This window comes from Lygodium microphyllum, chromosome 7, assembly GCF_053477565.2.
Source record: "Lygodium microphyllum isolate KBCC chromosome 7, Lygodium_microphyllum_v1.1.10, whole genome shotgun sequence".
Taxonomy (NCBI): Eukaryota; Viridiplantae; Streptophyta; class Polypodiopsida; order Schizaeales; family Lygodiaceae; genus Lygodium; species Lygodium microphyllum.
This window is the reverse complement of record NC_141141.1, coordinates 60902789-60921700: the sequence shown is the minus strand read 5'-3', so window position 1 is coordinate 60921700 and position 18912 is coordinate 60902789. Positions and strand designations below refer to the sequence as shown.

At 38.6% G+C, this 18912-nt stretch overlaps 1 protein-coding gene and 1 pseudogene across 2 annotated transcripts in view; one reads left to right on the top strand and one right to left on the bottom strand.

The window, feature by feature from the left end:
- The window catches only part of LOC148033512 (universal stress protein PHOS32-like), a 55258-nt gene that overhangs the window by 22183 nt on the left and 14163 nt on the right, over nucleotides 1–18912 (top strand). The gene's annotated exons all lie outside the window — the stretch shown is intronic.
- LOC148033513 (uncharacterized) lies at nucleotides 10468–18578 on the bottom strand (annotated as a pseudogene).

The following is an 18912-nucleotide window of genomic DNA, read 5'->3' as shown; positions in this document are numbered from 1 at the left end:
GTATTTGCATAAACTGATTGATAAGGCTAATATCATAACTCAAGTTTGGCCTTGTAATAGTCATATAAATAAAATTCCCTACTATCCTTCTGAACATAGTAGGGTCTTCTATCTCATCCCCAACATTAGCACTCAACTTCATATTTTGCTTCAATGACATTGAAAAAGGCTTACATGCTGTCATATCATATTGTCTCTGGGATATCCATTCACCATCATCACATCTAATCACCTCAATATCAAGAAAGTATCTTAGCTTACTAAAATCCTTTATCTCAAACTTCTTCTTCAAATGGTTCTTGACTTCTACGACCCCATTGTCACTGTCACCTATAATGATTAAGTCATCCACATAAATAACTATGATGACTAAGTCTACATCTCCCTTTCTGAGATAAAATGAGTGATCAACATCAGAGCCATAAATGCCAAGGTTGATAAGATACTCTTCGATCTTGTCAGAGCATGCTCTAGGTGCTCGCTTTAGCCCATAGAGCACATTCTTTAACCCACACACATATCTGGGATGCTCTAAATTCTCATAACTTGCTAGCTGCTTCATATACACCTCTTCTTGCAATTTACCATACAAGAATGTATTCTTGATATCCATTTGTTATAAACTCCAATCTTTGGTTGCTGCCAAACCAATCACACATCTAATAGTTGCTATCCTACTTGAATGTCTCTTCATTATCTATGCCATCTGTTTGAGCATAGCCTTTTGCAACCAAGCTAGCCTTATATCTGCTAATAGAACGATTTGCATTATGCTTAATTTTGTAGATCCACTTACAGCCAATAGCTTTCTTGCCCTTAGGCAATGATACTAGAGTCCAAGTCTTATTAGTTTCTAATCCTCATCCATTATTGCATCCCAATGAGCATAACCAACAACATCCTCAAAGTAAGTGGGCTCAACATCCTCAATCACCTTTACCATATAAGCATAATGATGAGCTGCATAACCTTCAAAACCAAATCTTTTAACAAGGTATCTAACCTTGCTAGACTTGCGTATCACTAGATCACTTAGTGGAGCCTTTACATTATCATGTGCTCTCTGTACACTTGGTGTCCTAGTTGAAGGAATACCAAGCTCATCATCCAAACTCTTTGAACCACTAGAATCTCCAGTAAACTCCAAACGACTAGCAAATGTATCATTAACATCTGACACTTTTTTCTTCCGTTTATCTTTACTTGCAACGCTAGTAGACGCACTTGAAGATGTGGAATTGCTTCTTAGTTTCTTAGGCCAAAGGTTAACTATAGATGTAGTACTAGATGATATTTTTGGTCCATTAAGGCTCTGTGATTTTTGCTTTTTTTTTTGTACATAACTATCATGATCATGATCATCATCCAATGCATCACCACTAGATGCATATCAATTGCTCATCTCATTTAAAAAAAAAAAACGTGTTCACTTTGAACTCACTTGTAACATGGTTATAACAATGATATCATTTTTTCTCTAAAGAGTATCCAATAAAATTTATTTTTCAACATTTGGATGAAGCTTCTTTCACAGCTTATTTGATACATGAACATATGTAATATAAACAAATACTTTCAAGTGTGACATATTGGGCTTCTTACTTATAAAGCATTCTTCGGGGTTTATTTCATGAACTGCAATTGTAGTTCAGCTCATAATATAGACAGCAGTATGAACAGATTCAAACAAAAAATATTTGGGCAAATTCTTTTCAACCATCAATGATTGCGCAACTTTTGTAATATGTCTATTTTTCCTTTTTGCAACTCCATTTTATTGTGGTTTATATTTGTAAGTGAATTGTTTGTTTATCCCATGGGACCTTAAAAAGTTACTGAACTCATTAGAAAGGTACTCTCTCTCTCCATCTGAGCTCAAATACTTAACTTCCAAGCTTGTTTCTATTTCAACAGCAGCTTTGAAAGTCTTTAAGTGCTTAAATACATTACTCTTTTACTTCATGAAATATACCCATAGCTTTCTTGAACAATCGTTAATAAACGTACCTTGTGGATTGCATTAATTTCAGCCTTTATACATTTATATGTCCAATATATTTGTGTCATACATCAATGTTTGCAACCACTCCTTTGTCTTTAGCATACATATCAAGATTTATAGTAGAAGTTCGAATATCTAAAGTGAATATGCGGCCAACTTTACTTCTTTTGTGACCAATCTGCACTTATTATTAAAATCTTCCACAAAGCAGCCTTTTGCATTAAACGGAACCTGCAACCCTTACTCTACCATTTGACCAATAGACACTAAATTCTTTGTGATGGATGGCACATGAAATACATCTGACAGACTCATCCGGCAATCATGCAAGGACAAGAGAACTTTTCCAATGTGTGAAATTGGGTGACTTGAATCATCGCCTGTCTGTACAATGTACATAACTTGGATTTTGTAAATCTTGTATCTCTCCAAACCATTCAATATGATTGGCCATATGATTAAATGCACTTGAATCAACATATCATATATCATTATGTGTCCTCTATCTTATAACAACATTTATCATATGTTGCATAACAAACAGATGCTCATTTTTGTCTTCATTTTGTCGTGAAGATGATATATAGTTTCCTTGCTGCAATTTACTACTATAGATATTATTCTTCTTAGCATAACAATAGGTTGCAATATGACATGTTTTGTCACAATAATGACAAACAATACCAGAATTGCCAGAACCTTTGTTTTGCCATCCACCTCTTTCTCTAGAGTCTCCCTTGTCTCTAAACTTTCCACGGCCTCTTGAAACCTGCATTTCACCGAACTACTGATTTGACCTGTTTTGCTAGTTATTGTTGGGTGTAAAGTCCCTTTGGGTATAAAGTATCTTAATGTTTGTGTGTATAAACTTGTATGAACTTATATGGGTGTGAACACACTCTTATTTGTACCCTAATATATAAATACATTTAATTCTTTGTGTACTGTGACTTGTTGGTATATTCATCTTGGGATTCTCTCATTCTCACTCTCAACATTGCTCTTGCTTCATTTTTGTCTTGCTTTCCATTGCGCGCTTATCCCAACAAGTGGTATCAGAGTTGCGTCAAAGGTGTGTGTGCTTCCCAAGGCAGGTGATGGTCTGCCGACAGTGTTCTAGGCTTGTTTTTTGCTTGCATAGGTCAGGTTTTCACTTTTCAAGCATATGTATATCAAGCGAGGCAGACAACAGGTTAGTTTTGACCAGGCGTGGTAGTTGATAATTCGTTTTGACCAAGGAACAAGTCAAGTTGGTCAGTCACAACTTTTCTAGGCTAGCATGGCAGTAGGCGAGGGCAGCGGAGCAGTAGGTGTCCATGGAATGCCCAAGCGACAGTTGGGCAGTCAGTCGTAGGCAGGTGATAGGCCAACGACTGGCTTTTCCATCATGTTTCAGGCATTTTTTTGTCAAATTTTTAATTTTTTTTTTTGTAGGCAAGCCCCCTACTCACTGATAGGGGTTCATGGGTGTAAGCACAATTCTTAGATTTGTGCATATTTGTGCCCGAAAATTTGGGGTTTTCCCCAAATTTGATGCTGCTCATGCATAACAGTGACATTGGACCTGGAAATTGCAAAAATTGTGTACATTGGCCTTGAAAATTTTGGGGCTTTTCATATATCAGTGAAATTTTGCTTAGCTGAACCGAATTTACTAACATTGGTGTACATTTGGACCCGAGAAATTTGGGGCTTTTACAAGATCTTGCAAAATTTCACTAAATTTTCCTGTTTTATACTCCCGGGAACATGTATGAATGCAATGGGGCAGATTGGTCAGTGAAATTTTGGGGCTTTTGTTGAAATTTGTGAATTTGGCAAAATTGATGTGTGAAATGCACATTGGAGACATTGCTGAAGCAATCTTTGTGCTGTAAGCAGTGAAATTCGAGTTTTATCATCTTCTACTTGTGAGATTTTGAAGCAATTGCAGAGAATTTTGGTGTTTATGTGTATCAGAAGTGCTTTTGGGCACATATGTATGCAGTACACATGTTAGGCAGCTCCTACTGAGTTGATGTATTGCTGAATATTCATGGTGCAGCAGTCTTAGTGATCATTTGCAGATTTGGGATTGTTGCAAATGTATTTTTGATGCTATTGCTGAAGCGGGAGTCACCTTGTAGTGGTGTATGCATGGAACGTATATTGAAATCTCAGTTATATTGATGAAAGTCATTCTTCCTACTGCTGTACATGTATTTGGATCAAATCTTGCTCTTATTTCCTGAAAATTTGGGCTGAAATTAGCTGAATATTCAGCCTGTTATTTGCTGTCATAAAATATAGCATTGGTACTTGGCACTTTGCTAGATAATGGCTACTAATGCTTCTAGTAGTAGTGACACTAAATCCCTTCTTTAAATCAAGAGGTTTGATGGCATTGGCTTTGATCTGTGGAAGGACAGGATGCAAGGCATTTTGTTTCTCAAGGACTGTGATGATGCTCTATTGGAAACCAAGCCTGCAGCTATAAAAATTGAGGATTGTGCTAGACTCAACAAGCAGGCGATTGCATACATTAAACGGCTATGTTTGATGATGTACTTATAGACATTAAGCATCTTGATACAACTTATGCCATATGGAAAAAGTTAATGGACACTTATGAAAACACAACTCCAATAAATTAAGTGCATCTCATGCGTAAGCTTGTGAACATGGAGTTGGATGGGTCTAAGCCAGCAGCTGAGCATTTAAGTGTGCTCACCGGGATTTTGAGTCAGTTGTTGTAGGACTCTGGTTTGCAGCCCTTTGATGATAAACTAAAGGCTATTTTCTTGTTGATGACTTTGCTTGATAGCTGGGAGTCTTTGGTTGTTTCACTAAGCAACAACCCTACTTTAACCTTTGATGGTGTTAGGGGCTTTATTCTCAATGAGGAGATCAGAAGAAAGTCTAGTGGAGAAAGCAGTGGTTCAGCCTATCATCTTAGAGGTAGGTCAGAGAAGAGGGGTAATGTAGGAAATAAAGGCAAAAGTAGGAGTAAATGCAAGGGCAAATAGTAGGATGTTACTTGCTATTAGTATGGGCGTAAAGGGCATAAAAAGCTCGATTGTCGGTACTACAAGAAAGAGCAAGAAAGAAAGAAAGAGCAAGGAAAGAAAAAGAAGGATGATAAGAAAGAGGATGACAACTCTTCCTCAAAAGAAGTTGCAAAGGCAAATGTTGCATCTAGTGTGGTCATTGAAGAGCTCTCTGACACTGGAGAGATATTTGTTGCAACCTCATGCAATGATATAGATGTTATGGCAGTAGTAATAGGTGTATGCACATTATCAAAAGGGAGGTAATTGATGCTTTACTTTCAGCTCATGATGGGCTGTCCCAATCATGGATAGTGGATAATGGTGCTTCTTTTCATGTTACTTCCTCTTTGGACTCATTTTCATAATACACTGCAGGTTGCCTAGGCAAGGTTTACTTGGGCAGCAACTATGCATGTGAGATAGAGGGTGTAGGTACCATTTACTTGGTCTTAGAAAACGACCAAGAGTTGATCTTACAGGATGTCAGATATGTACATGGCATAAAGAAAAGTCTATTGTCAGTTGGGCAGCTTGATGTAATAGGATATTTTACTACCTTTGGTGGTGGATCTTGGAAGGTCCACAAGGGCTCTATGCTGATTGTTAAAGGCAGCAAAAAGGGGACTCTGTACTATTTGCATTTTAAAGCATTACTTGGCAAGTTTTTGGTTGTGGTTGAAGTTCATTTATAGATGGAACTTTGGCACAAAAGACTTGGTTATATGAGTGAGAAAGGCCTTTAGGTTCTCTCCTCTTTAGGGAGATTTGATGCAAAAGGCTTTGGTCTTGACTTTTGTAATGATTGCATATATGGAAAACATGTGAAGTCTCCTTATTACTCTCGAGTCGTTAAGAAGTCCAATGCTCTTGATTTAGTACACTCCCATGTGTGTACTATGCTTGCTATTTTATATGAAGGTGCATGATACTTTGTTACTTTTATTGATGATTTCAACAGAATGTCATGGATGTATGTGTTAAAGAGCAAAAAGGAAGTGTTGGATGCCCTTAAAAGGTTTCATGCTTTTGTTACCACACAAAAAGGGCTTAAGTTAAAAACCATAAGAATGGATAACGAGGGTGAGTATGTTTTTGATGAGTTCTAAAGATGACTATGCTCCATGTTTTGTTTGCTCTCATTGCATCCTTGGATTTAGAGTTGGATTAGATGGATGTGAAGTTTACTTTTCTTCATGGTGACCTGGATGAAGAGTTGTACATGAAACAATCTGAAGGTTTTGCTATTCCTGGAAAATAGCATTTGGTTTGTAAGCTGAAACGCAGCTTATTTGGGATGAAACAAGTCCGTAGACATTGGTATTAAAAGTTTGATACTTTTATGCTCAGCCATGGATTCAAATGCAATCATGCAAATCATTGCTTATACACTAAAAAGGCTAATGATGGAAGCCTTATTATTTATGTGTGGATGACATGTAGATTGCAGGAAAGCATAAGAGTACTTGTACTTTAAATGCTCTTAAAAGATAGCTGAGTTCAATCTTCTCAATGAAAGATTTGGGGATAGCTGAACACATTTTGGGCATGTAGATTAAAAGATATAGAGGGTAACACTTGTTGTTTCTCTCATAGGACAAGTACATTAGCAAAGTTTTTGATAAATTTAATATGGCTGATGCTAAGCCTCTTAGTGTGCCTTTATTGCTACATACAAAGCTTAGCAAAACTGATTGCCCAAAGGATGATGCAACTACTAGTGCTATTAACGGCATACCTTATGCATCAACATGTGGTTCTTTGATGTATGCCATGGTCGCAACTCACCTTGACATTGCTCATGCAGTGGAAGTTGATAGTAGATTCATGTCCAACCCTGGCAAGCCACATTGGGAAGCAGTGAAATGTATCTTTAGATACTTTAAAGGTACACATGAGAAGTGTATATGCTATGGAAAGGGTACACTAGAGTTGCAGGGATTTTGTGATTCGGACATAGCAGGAGATCTTGACATTCAAAAATCTACAAGTGGGTATATCTTTACTTTGGCTGGTGGGGCTATTTCTTGATGTTCACGGTTGCAGAAAATTGTGGCATTTGAGTATTACAAAAGTTGAATATACTTCAGCCATAGAAGCTTCTAAGGAGGGTATTTGGCTTGGCTGTTTGGTCAAGGATTTTGGTCTCTCTTCACGTACTCCAGTGCTTGGTTGTGATAGCTAGAGTGTATTATTTTTGGCTAAGAATGCTATGTTTTATGCACGTACCAAACACATAGATGTTCTGTACCACTTCATTTGATAGGTTTTGGATGATGGTCTTGTCACATTGAGGTCAAAACCTAAGATAACGTTGTAGATGTTCTCATTAAGAGTCTTGTAAAGGCTCAATATGAGTAGGTACCCCTTCAGGCCTTTAAGTGGGAGGTTATTGGTTGTAAAATTCCTTCGGGTGTAAAGTCTCTTAATCTTCGTGTGTATAAACTTATACGGATGTGAACATACCCTTATTTTTATCCTAAGATATAAATACATTTTATTTTTTGTGTATCGTGACTTGCTGGTACACTCATCTTGGGATTCTCTTACTCTCACTCTCAACACTACTCTTGCTCCATTTTTGTCTCACATTCCATTGTGCACTCATCCCAACAGTTATCACTAACACGTCCTATACCATGGTCTCTTGAAGAGGATCTACCACATCCCCTTCCTAAGCTTGAGTAAAATGCTTGGACTTGTTCACAACTTCTTTCAGATAATTCACCATGTATGTTAATCTCTTGAGTGATCATGAGAGAGACCAACCCATGAAAAACTAGAAACAACTTCCATGTATGCTATCGGACAGCTTTGTTTTTGAGGATCTTGTACATTCTTTCCTTCATTTATAGGATTGATTTTTCACTTCAGAGTCTCTTTTTTCTATATTTGTGTTTGCGTTTTTGTGTTTGGTGTTAATGTTTGAGTTATTACATTTTAATTGTGTCCATATATTCTATGTTTTCTTTATGTAAACTCTAGCATATCTTCATACCACCTTCCATAACCTCAAACGGAGCTTTGTCGGTGGAAGTATGCATTGTATTATCATATGCAAACTCTACCAAAGGCAAATATTGCTCCCACTATGACTTATGCTAAGATGCATAGCATATCAAAAGATCAAGCATTGTAGAATTTTCCTTTGCTAACAGACCATCTGTTTGTGGGTGGAAGGACACATAAATTTTCAGTGTAGTATCCATATTTTCAAACAATTCCTTCTAAAACAAATTAGTTATCTGAGGGTCTTGATCATTGATGATTGACTTTGGCATGCCATGATACTAAACTACATGCTGTAAATGTAAGTGTGCCATATGATTAGCCTCTATCTTCTTCCTTACCGCAATGAAATGGGCATGCTTATTGAACTTACAAATAATGGTCCATATCCCATCGTTTCGTGTAGGTATCCTAGGAAGCTCAAAGATAAAGTTCATAGCAATGCTTTGCCAAGGCCTATCTTGAATAGAAAAGGGTTGCAATAAACCCAACATCTTTTGCGTATCATACTTCACTTTCTAACAATGAAAGAAATGCTCCATTGCTTTAAATGTAGCATTAATATCTCTATGCGCGGCATAAGGAGGAGCATGATTCTTAATGATCACCTTAGGCCTTAACTACTTTGTGACACATAGTTGTCTATGCATCATCGAAAAACTATCGCTAAGCACATAGTGCTCATGCTTCTAGCCATTGCAACATTGATCATATACATTCGCAAAATCTGAATCAACAACATATTGATCTTTCATGGCATCCAATTTAGTGTGAACGTGATACATTAGCCACGATATTCATATTCCCATCTATGTGCACAATCTAAAGTGAAACATAGATAAGAAGTTGGCTTGTCTCATATGCTTCTCAGATAACTTAGTTTGAGTAAAAAAGTAGCGCAATGTCTGATGATTTGTTTGCACTGTGAAATCAACTCCTAAGAGAGAGTGTTTTCATGTTGAAAGCGCATGAACTGAACTACAAGCAACAAATCTTTCTTTATAAACCTACAAATTCCTTTCTGCACCATGGAGACCACAACTCTCATATACCACAACTTGGCCATCTTGCATTAAAACAATCCCTATGCTGTTGCCATGTGCATCACATTGAATAACAAATGACTTCTTTAGATCAGGCAACACAAGCACACAATTTGAAGTCATCTTTTCCTTTAGCTTCTCAAATGCGGAAATTTCCACTGCTGTCCACATAAAAGGTGCATCCTTCTTTTACAAAGCATGCAATGGAGAAGCAATTTCAGCAAAGTTGTTTTGTTTTGTTTTGTTTGTTTGTTTTTTTTTTTTCCAAGAAATTTCAGCAAAGTTGTGCACATACTTCCTATAATTTCGAAGGTAGCCATGAGTATGTTGCTTCAATCTTTGTAGGATCCATATGAATGCCACCGGCCAACACAATGTGCTTCAAAAAGTGAATCTGATACAAAAAAAACTTACTTTTCTTGTTATTTATAACTAGTGTGTGCTTACGTAACTCATTGAACACAATGTCCAAATGATGCCTATGCTTTGCCTCATTCTTTGAATAGTCAATCATGTCGTCAAAGAAAGTACCTACAAAGCCCCTATGTGGCCTGAAGATACGATCGATCATTCAATTACATGTGGCAAGAGTATTCTTAAGTCGAAAGGGCATGAGAAGAAACTTATACAATCCAAAAGATGTCTTGAAAGCTATCTTTGACACATCCTTTGGTCTAATGTAAATGTATTGATACCCACTTTTCAAATCAATATAGCTGAATATAGCTGCCCTTGCAATCTATCAATAACATCATTGATCTGAGGGATCGAAAATAGATTCTTTATTGTGATTTTATTCAAAGCATGATAGTCAATGCACATGTACCATGATCCATCCTTTTTTTGAACCGAAAGCACCAGAGAATAAAAGGGACGAGTCAGGCTAAATCAACCCTTTTTCTAAGAGCTCATTCATCCCATAGTTGATAACATATCTCATACTTCCATAAGTGTATGGGTATGAAAGTATGACTAAAGTATGATTCAGACCCTTAGGTTGAATCATATGTTGTCCTATTTTTTTCTTAAAATATTGAAAAAATATAAGAATGTTAAGTTAAACCTTAATATGAATTGTAAACATTTCAACAAAGCTTACCCTTTGAAAAATAAGTATGAAAAACATTGAAATTTGACAAGGGAATTATGTGAATTTTGAGATTATAATCAGCCCACTAAGATCACAGAATGTCATGACTCATGACTCATAAATTATAATCAGCCCACTAAGATCACAAAATGTCATGACTCATAATACATCATAGTACTCTAGACTCTAGACAACTCAAGAGATTGAAGAGTCAAGGGTCAAGACTCAAGATTATAGACTTCCTGTGGCATGTGCTACTCAAGATGACTCATTTTCATTTCTAGCATCCTCCTCCTCCTAATCCTCATCCTCCTCATCCTCCACCTCATCCAGTGGCACACTAGAGGTACTAGCACCAGATGCACCTACTATCACAGGAGCTAAATTTTCATCATCTTCCTCTCTCATTTCTTGCAAAGCAAGCAGCCTTTCATCATCCTTTTCCTTGTTTAGCATGTTGAATGTCAGTTCTATCTTCTCAAATCCTCTTTCTTTCAACTTGCTTGTGAGACACAAATTGGTGTGGATAAAAGCAAGCTTCTCTAAGTTTTCTGGCTTAAGCTTGTTCCTTTTCTTTGTATGAATGAGAGATAAAGTGCTCCAATTTCTCTCACATGGTGAAAAGCACAAGTGCCTTGAGACGATATCCTAAGTGCAAAGTGCTGCAAATTTGGCGCTTTTGTCCCAAAGGTTTCTCACCATTTTCCACCTTGATATATCCTCTTCTCATCCTTTGCAATAGGGCGTGCAAATGTACCCGAGATAGACTTATACTTATCTAGTTCATCATATGGCTCCCCTTGGAGCACTTACATCATAGTTTGTCACACCTTCAACCACATCCATCCAATCCTTACTCACCTTCTTGTCATTGTCAGGATTCTTTGCTCTCCAAATAGGATGGAGCACAAAAGCAACAACATGCAATGGAGAGCACATTATGCTCCATTGGTCTACACAAAGTGCCTTGACTTGTTGTAGCTTGGAAGCATAAAAACCTCAAGGCTTTCAATCTCTTCTATCATGTGATCAATGAGCTCATACACCAACTGCATGGTGGCACCCTCTCTATCTGTAAGATGCAAAATCTTTATATTTGGAGCACATAGCTTCACAATCATCTTGGCATTGGTTCAAAATGAAGAACCCAAGACAATAGATGAAACATGCAAAGCCTCGATATTTCTACTAATTTTCTTTGAGCAATACTCATCACTAATGACCATGGGACGCAATCCAATGAGGACTTTATTATTCAACATGTTTGCCAAAATGATAAACATATATGCAAACTGAGTTTGTACTGGTTTCAGCAATTCTTTTGAACCAAACTTTCAATACAGATCAAGAATTGTATTTTAATGTGTGACAAATGTCACCACTTTCATAGCTTCTTCTAAAACAGGCTTCACCCAAGAAAGTTCTCCAATATCTTCAAACAACAAATCAAGGCAATGGCATGTGCAACGGGTGTTAAAAATGGTCGGCCATTCTTGCTCAATCAACACGAATACAATTGGTTGCATTGTCCATGCACACTTGGACTACATTCTGAGGCCCCACTTCAAGAATGACACTCTTAAGAATTTCAAAGATATACTCTCTTGACTTATACCAACAACTTGTATCAATTGATTGCGAAAAAGTGGAACCAAATATGCACCAAACCATTCCATTGATAATGGGTTGATGATGTGTATAAACCATCCATCACAAACAATGCTGCAGCCATACCTTTTCACTTCTCTTTAAGATTAAGCAAATCTCTTTGACCTCATCATCCAAGTGCACAAGTGATGGTATGAAGGGGCCTTGAAAGCTTGGGCCAACATTTCCAATTGCTTTCACCATATCAAAAAGGTAAGGGTTCCTTACCTTCCAATGAGGAATGTCCTCTACATAGAAGAACCGACGAAGGGCAGTTGCAATGTATCCTGTGAACTCATGGGAGCACCTACATGCAATCTATGAACTGCATCTTTTACATTTTGGGGTGCACTAGAGCATTTATTAGCTCCAAATCCCTTTAGCCCAAGATGTGGACACGAATATGAGCAAGGCCACCATTCCATGTGTGGAAACAATATTTGCATTGCATAGTATGTTGTCCATTCTTCAATGTTTGTAGTTCAGTGACAAATTACCACTCTTTCCCTTGCTTTCGAACCATGGTTAGTTGTAACCTGAAAATTGAGAGAGAGAGAGGATGGGGTTGAGCACTTAGCGGTGAGCACATTACACAGTGCACGGGTTGAGCACGTGCTGCTCTATTTTTGTACAAGCTAAGCACACTACCTTGAACTTGAATTTTTGCACACGATACTCCGGTTCAGCATAGGCGTGACTGAAACTTGCTGGTTGCACACCAAGAGGCTGAGGATTGAACATGTAGAACTGCATATGCAAAAAAGTTGGAGGAAACATTCAAAAATAAGTCACAAGGCTAAAAAGGTCAATTTGGACGAGTCATGGGCTTTTTTTACCCCCCAAAAAATGCCAAGTATGTTATGTCATTTCATACCTTTTCATACCAATCTTTTATAGACATCTAGTATGTTTGATCATAAACGTTTGAATCCAACTATGATTCACCCCACTCATTATCTCCTCTTGTGGGGCTGCAGTTACCTTGTAGGGTGGCTTATAAGGAGGGCTACTTCCAGAAATAAGATCTATGCCATGATCTTCAGGTCTTCTAGGAGGTTTTTGCCCCAATAATGATTGAGAAAAGCAATCGGCATACATTTTCAGAAATGACATGCAATCCTTTGCTAACTTAGATATATTCCCAATATTTTATCATCAATCTTATCCTTCATTAATACCAAGTATGCTGAAAGATGAGTTTTCATTACTTTAGAAATGGCAGCAGCCAATACAACAGACAAATTCCTCTTTCATTAAGCATGTTAATCAATCATTGCATGCACATGATGACACCAAGGCATACCAAGCAAGACATCACAACCTTGAAGCGGTGCGGTGAAAACCCTTCGCAGTCCACATATCCGTGAATGTGCAAGTGAAGCTTTGCAATGAGTGGCGTGAAAGGCTCTGCATGAATCTTGCATGCTATACGAATTTTTCCCACAGGTCCCATCTCATCCTCTCTTTGATACCTAGATAGGCTACTAGCATAGTAACAGGGGACGCTCGTCCTGGGCCCCTGGGACGTCGGAACGCTTCTTGAGACGGGACGCCTATGCAAGACGTGGAGGTGGAACGGGGGATGTCCCCGTTTAGAAGTGTCACAAGGGGGCGGCCGTCCCTCCATCTTGGGGATGTGTTGCCTGTCGGAAACGGACTGTCGGGACGTGTACAGTCATCGTCCCCCGCTTTTGGGTTGTCTTGCCTCCCGCACAACTCCCGCCCGGTCACCTCATGCATCTCTCGCTTGACTCGCGGCTCCTTTGACACCTGCTCCAGCTATCAACTTCCACTCCCTCTGCAGCCCTGCCCTAGAACTTGCTTGACTGTCCACCTTACTGCTTGCCCTGCAGCGCGGCCTACAGCCCTTCTTTTTCTTTTTCTTCTTCTTCTTCTTCTTGTCTTCTCCTTCTCCTCCTCTTTTTCATTATCATCATCATCATCTTCTCTTCCTTCTTGCTCCTTGCAGCTTGGGCTCCTAGCCTCCCTACATTAGGCACCCGGGTCTTGCAGTGAGCAACTGAGCAACTAGCATGGCTTCTTCACAACCGGCTCGTTGGGTTGGAGGGAGAGGCAGACGCACCGACACATGGTCGTGGTGGGATGAGGTAAATGCTAAACGCCCATCAAGTGGAGGCGGATCACGCCCTTGGTCATGCAAGCTGTGTCCATATCTATGTACGAGTGTCCATATCGGCGTACGAGTGGCCCATTTATTGCATGAGCCAAGATTGGAAGTGCAATTTTGTTCCAATGTCACACCGGAGAAGAGAAGGGAGCTTCTAGATCGTGTGGCCTTGGACAAGAGGTTCTATTTGCATCAAGGTGTGCACGAGTGGCGGTCGATCTAGCTGCACTTGTAGTAGCGGCAGTAACAGCAGTTGATAGGCCTAGAGCTTCATCTATAGTAGCGAGAGTGATATTCACACCACATGGAGTCGTTGGATTGAGTTCATATTCACCATCAGTGCCTTCGTCCTCGACCATTAGATGCCAGACTACTCTCGAGGGAAGTTGGGATCCAATCAGAAAAGAGAAGACAGATTCAACAGTGGCTCGTTTCTTCTACCACGACCATATTGCATTTCATATAGCCAGGTTTTGAGTCGTGACAAATTGATATGCTCGAATCTTTACTATTTATATTTTTTTTCTTAAATAATATAATTTTTAAATTTATAACTTGGTTATAACTTATATAATATAAACTTATAACTTATTCTAAAATCATGTCATTATGATAATTATTGTGTTTATTATTTTATGTCCCTAGGTCGGAGTACTTTAGAGCCATGTTGAAGAAGTTTGGAGAGTATAGACCTAACTACATACCTCCCTCTTCTAAGACTTTATGCACTACCTTGCTCGATAAGGAAAAGCGTGTTGTGGAGCAAGTTGCAGTAAACATAAAGAGAGATTGGGAGAAAAATGGTGTCACACTTATTGCTGATGGGTGGAGTGACACGAGAAAGAGGTCTAACCATGGCATTGTAGCTTATTCTCGAGGGGAGATGTATTTTATGTCATCCCATGATATGCTTTAGGGACTAGGAAGTCCGCAGATTAGCTTGCAACAGAGTGGATCTCTGCCATTGAGATTGTTGGGCCACATTTGGTGGTTGGTTTTGTGGCTGATGGTGAGCCCATAGATAGGGTAGCAGGTGCCATTGTTAAGGGAGTGTATAAGCATATCGCATTTTCTTATTGCATGGCGCATTGCTTGAATAACCTTTTGAAGGATATTGGTGAGCTATCATGGGTCCATCCTGTGATACATGTAATACGATGCAAATCAAATGGTTACTTTTATTTTAAATCACCAATACCTTCGCTCTGAGTTTACAAAAAGGTCAAAAAAGATGTTGTTGAAGTATTCAGATACACAGTTTGCATACAACTTTTTGATGTTGGGACACCTCAGAGAATGTCTTTAGCATTGAGAGGTGGAATATATGATTTGTGTATTGAGAGGTGGAATGTCTATAGCTCACCTCTGCATTCAGGTGCATTTGTTTTGGACCCTGAGTTTCAGGGTAAGGATCAAGAAAATGATGTTGAGGTCAATCTCCATTGGAGGCAAATTCTTGAGTGCATGGTGCATGATGTTGACACTAGGCGCAAAATCAAAGATCAGCTTGCTCTTTATAGGAGAGCAAAAAACTCTTATGGCTGTTCGGATGCTCTACATGACTGATGCAGGGTTGGGGAACCTTTGTGTGGGAGGATTTTGGATCAGATGGGCCAAAGTTGCAGAAGTTGGCTGTTCGTATCTTAAGTCAAGCAGTGTGCTTCTCTTGCTTGGAGCAATTATGGAGCACCTTTAGTCATGTTACTTCAAAGAAGGGGAATTGCCTTGGAGTAGAAAAAGCAAATGATATGGTCTTTGTTAGTGCCAACTTGAGAATACTTTGTAGAAGTGTTACATCACAGGCCGATCCATTTACCTAGTGGGAGATGGAGCAGGAGGAGGAGCATACTCGTTTTATGGAGACTATGCATGGCTTCCATGATCACGATGCTAGCACTTTAAGAGCTGCAAATGCGCATTTTGCAGGAGATGATAATGATTCCCTCTAGATTTGGCCTTATTTCTTGCTAGAGTTCACTTTGTATGTTGGTTCCAGGTTTATGGCTAGTTATAGCTTGGTGTCCAGATTTATGGCTGGTAATATCCAGCTGCCAGCTGTCTATATGATGTCATGACCTATTGCCACATGGCATAGCTTGTAGATGCTCATTTTGTTGTAGATGATGATAATTATTAATTTCCTTTAGATTTGGACTAATTCAATGCTAAAGTTCATTTTGTATAGTGCTTTATGGCACGCCCTAGGGCCTACATGATGCCATGAATGATAAAGCTACTTTAGTCTTTCGTCTTTTACTACTCAATGTTGACTCTTTTTCTCCTTGAACATTTGTTTTTAGTTCCTATCTTTGAAGTTTGAAGTTTGAACTCTTAAGCTTTCATGTCACATTAACAATGACAGGTCACAGTGGAGTTTGGACGCATGCTCTTTTGTAATACATTGATTGTTAAAGTTTATCCATACGGTTTGTATTTGTCATTTGCTCATCTCATGTTCGTTATGCGATATGCTGATAAAATTCAATGAAAAATGATGTTTTTAAAGCTCAAATTGTGCTTGTTTATATATTTCATTGCAGTAGGGTCCAATATGATGAGCTGAAAACTGTTTTATATATGAAAATGCATTTTTTTAATATGCTGTCCCCCCCTTGTCCCCGTTCCCTAGTTTTGGCTGACCCTCGTTCCCTCGTCCCCCGTTCTTGTTTCTATGGCTGCTAGGTTTGTGGAGATAAAGTTGGCTTGTGCCCCATTATCAAGGAAGATTAATGCATGTTGATCTTTGATTTTGCCCCATGCTAGTATCGTTATTGAGCTAATCACTAACACTATTAGGTATCGAACCAATGGATGTTTTGGCTTTTTTCCTTTGTGATGTTCTTGATTTTTTGATTTTCTAGCTTGTTGCCTATTGGGACCATCATAAAATGCTAGGAAAAATGCCTAAATAATCAGGATAATATCTTGATGCCCTAGCCCATTGACATGCATAGACTCAACCATGAACTGACATATTTGCTAACATATCCAACTTATTAGATTAATTTTCAGAATATTAATTTTGAAAATTAATTTAATAATTATTTTAGTGCTCATAAAATTAATTTCACTAGCCAATAATTAAATTGGATAGGCCAATTTGTCTTCCAAGTATCCCTGAGCAATTATGAGTTCTTATAGCATTAATTAATTAATTAATGCCTAGTATCTAGTCACCAATGACATTAGTGGCCAATAAAATAGGTCAAAGATTGATCGGTAACTAATGCCAAAATTGATGCAATATTGATGCCAAAAGTGACCATAAATGGTTCTCAAACTGATTAAAAATTGAGCAGAAATTGATCTCAAAATTGAGGTGAAAACTCATGCCCATGAACTGATGCAAAAGTATAGTTCCAGTACTCGGGTGAAACTCGTACTCAGTTGAATACATCTCATAGTGACTTGTATACTAAGTAGTGACCTCATGCAAACATAATGTCAATACAATATCTTAGATGCATGCTTAATACCATCCAAGATCCACTATATATGAGAGCTGTCCACAACTGGCGAAGTGGAAGTGCTACCTCCCCTACTTTGTTGAACCTGATGGAGCCCAAACTGAAGGATCTAACTGAAAGGCATCTAGGTAAAACCGCAACAATTGAGGACGGTCTACCAAGTTAGTCTCTTCCATCCCCTTTACTTCTGTTGGTGAAACAATGTTGAAGCTTTACCAAGAAGCTTATGGAAACTTATTGTCTAACTTGCCTTGCCTCAAACCTCCACTAGGTTGTATGCCTTTCTTTCCCCTAAGCATTGCAATGCTTTATACTTTCACATTGCTGCAATTCTGACTTAACTAATATGCAACATTGCATCCAATTGACTAGCCCCCCATGTATACTTGACATGCTAGGAGCACCATATGCATTAGAAAACATTCTTGTTTGCATACTTGGGTCATTGCAATGTGATTGTGCTTGGGAATTTGTGTACTGCTAGCCATATCAAGATACATTTTTCCATATATTGCATGCATTACTAGTTGCATTTTTTCTCATACAAGCATTACTAGCTGAATTTCCCTCATGACCAGTACTATATGGAGCATTTACGTGACCAACATTAATACCATGAGTTCTAAACACAGCGGGTTGTATATATGCATTGTCAAACTTGTCACTTTGTGCCCTAGCATCATGCCAATATTGCTATATGTGGGGTTTGGCATATTACTAGCCATACTTGGATACACTAGACCTTGCACACCACGCATTGGTTGTTGCATACCATAAGGAGTTGTGCCATACATCCTCGTATGTGATCCCAAGCCCACCATGGCATGAAAACTAGTGCCATCACTAAAGTATCATGGCTGCCCATCATTGCATACATGCCCTGTTGTCCAAAAAGCATTGGATTGGTACTTCCAAGTTGGCCTTGCATATGCATAAATTTCCCCACTGGCATCATTTGCTTATGCTCACTACCCATGTTTGGAACATCATGTTATTGTATTGGCTCTTCCTTCGGTGCATCTTACTGTCCCGAAGTTCTCGAAGATAATTTTCTCTTCTTGCCTTTGTTGCTCTCCTTTAACTGTTATTAGCTGAACTTTAAAATGGTCATCAAATTCCTCTTGCTCTTGCTGGTCATCAGCTTTTGAAGGCTTAGAAAGACCCATTTTTTTGTCTAAACCAACATTATTAGCTTGGTGTCCATGCTACAGGCCTTGTCTAAGATAAGACATTGTATTTTTCTGAACACTTGTGTGAATTTTTCAGATTGAGAGGCATAATCCTTGCTTGATCCCATCTCACTATTTGAAGACATTCTTGCTATAGTGCTTAGCTGAACACAATTCCAACACTAGAGCAAAGCTTTTGATCTTATATCAAGTGCCTCAAGCCCACCAATTCGGGGAATTTGATGATATCCCGGCAATGGAACCAAGAAACTAGCCTTCCTCCTTAGATAGGGCGGTAAATAACTTGATTAAGAACTAATTACAGCAAACA